Source organism: Haplochromis burtoni, unplaced genomic scaffold (genome assembly GCF_018398535.1).
Source record: "Haplochromis burtoni strain Fernald_Lab_line unplaced genomic scaffold, NCSU_Asbu1 Contig_1282, whole genome shotgun sequence".
NCBI classification, from domain to species: Eukaryota; Metazoa; Chordata; class Actinopteri; order Cichliformes; family Cichlidae; genus Haplochromis; species Haplochromis burtoni.
This window is the reverse complement of record NW_024583643.1, coordinates 53,178-55,238: the sequence shown is the minus strand read 5'-3', so window position 1 is coordinate 55,238 and position 2,061 is coordinate 53,178. Positions and strand designations below refer to the sequence as shown.

General features: G+C 41.2%; 1 long non-coding RNA gene across 1 annotated transcript; it reads right to left on the bottom strand.

Annotated features, from left to right (window-relative positions):
* Positions 1 to 237: 237 nt before the first annotated feature.
* LOC102289107 lies at positions 238 to 1,773 on the bottom strand. Its single transcript, XR_317846.2, has 2 exons — positions 467 to 1,773; positions 238 to 332 (listed from the first exon to the last, which is right to left on the bottom strand). It is a non-coding gene; the product is annotated as an uncharacterized LOC102289107 (long non-coding RNA).
* Between the last annotated feature and the right edge of the window lie 288 nt (positions 1,774 to 2,061).

Genomic DNA, 2,061 nt, shown 5'->3' with positions numbered 1-2,061 from the left:
ATCTCCCAGTCTTCTTTTGAAAGTAATTCATCACGTTTGAAACACTGAGTTTCCTCAGCTCTGTGATGACTTGAACAAATCTCATTCCCACTGTAAGGAAGAGGACTCCCTTACTGCATTTATTTATATTATATGTATAGCACTTTAGAGCACACCTTTCACTTTATTAAAAGCACCTTATCAAGCACTTTATGAGCATTGCACTTTAAGCATGGATTTGCACACAAGAAGTTTAAATATTTATTGACTATTTATTGGGAATTTTAAAATTAGTTGGTAGCCTTATTTCAGATCCTGCACAGCTGCTCCTCGTCAAGGAATGTGGTGGTTGTCTGTCAGGAGAGAAGAATGGTGATTGAGATTGTGATTAAGGTTTACCAGTAAGGAAAACTAATACAAATGTGTGTGTGTGAAATCTAGGGATAAAAGTGGTGCAATAAGTGTTTGTAAGTTAATGATTACTCACCTTTCTTGCCTGTGTCCTCTTCAAGGTGTTTGGGCAAATGTTTCCCCGGGGGGCCAGACACCATTTAAAGGTTCCGGGAGAGACCATTGGTAAAGAGAGTGTGGTGAATCTTGTTGTGCTTGGGTTTCTGGGTTTTTATAATATTGGGTTTGGTGTAACATTAAAGTGTGAAGTATTTATTAATATGTAAATGTGAAAATGTATTTATGTATTTATTTATTCTTATTGATATATTGTATACTGTGGTGGAAGGTTGGGATTTAAGAATTTACCTGAGAGTGGAATAATGGCTTAGTCTGTGATAGCTGAACATATTTAAGGCTGCCAGGCTTCATTAGAGGATGGATTTTTGTGCTGTGAAGAAGCTCAATAAGTTAATTGTTGTAAGGAGAGCTGTATAGCAAATAAATACTTTGTTCCACTACACTTGCCTCGGTCCGTCTCACTGTGTTTCCAGCCGCTAAGGGCCGTCCTGTTACACCCCCCAGTTTATTTCATATCTGTTACAAGGACAATGTGGTCTGTTTATGAAAATTCCAGTGGAGATGGTCCAAACGTCTCAGGTCTTCTTGTCTCCCAACGATGTGAGGTCAGAGGTTGGAAAGGCCGTCTGACTCCACAGCCACTGTCTCTGTGAGGCTTGATTTTCCTTTGCAAACAACAGTACAGGAAGGAGCAGCGTTTACAGAGAGATGTTATCTGCCCACCATGGTCACAGAATATAGTCACAACATTATGTATAAAACATGAGGAGTACAGTAAAACAAGTATATCTTGTATAGAAAGATTATATGGAGCCAGAACAGGATACCGTGGAGCTTTTATTCAATCAGATCAGCTCGACACAGAGAAGAGCAGAACTCTGCATCGCACACTGGAGGCCTTTGTTCTGGAGTCACTGCAGGGACACACGGAGGAACTCGTACTGTTGTTGGACTGGCATCCAGATCCCTGCAGCCTCAGCGGTGTGTGTGTGTGTGTCTGTGCATTTGTGTGTGTTTGTGCATGTGTGTGTGTGTGTCTGCGTGTACAGGTTCTTACTATCTTGGTGGGGACCAAAATCCCATGGGGTTGAAGGCATTTTTGAGACTCAAAATGTGGTTTTAGTGTCAGGGTTACAATTAGGTTATGTTAGGGTTATGTTAATGGGATGTCCCCACGAAGATAGCAAACCAGACACCAGACCAGACACAACTTTGCTTTACAGGATTACAAATATGTGATATTGTGTTGTAAGCAGTACCTGCCGTGAAGTGTCCTGTTAACAAAAGCTGAGAGGCTAGCAGCTTTCTTTTTGTTGTTTGCACACGTGCTGTTGGATTAACTTGTTTTCTTTGATGGGAGACTGACAGCAAACCAGTGTGCTAAACAAACCATTCACTGCTCTGTTTATTGTGAGTTAACAGGCTAAGTGACTCCCAGCAGAGGAGGTTCACTTACTAAACAGCAGTGCAGGGACTAATACAGTAACTACGTTATTATTGTGGTAACAAGCACGGTAACCAGTTATTATGCCGAAATCAGGAACACGTTAATCGTTACTGGGATTTAGATAGGCTCGTTATTCGTTTGTGTGGTAGCTATCACGGAGCTTC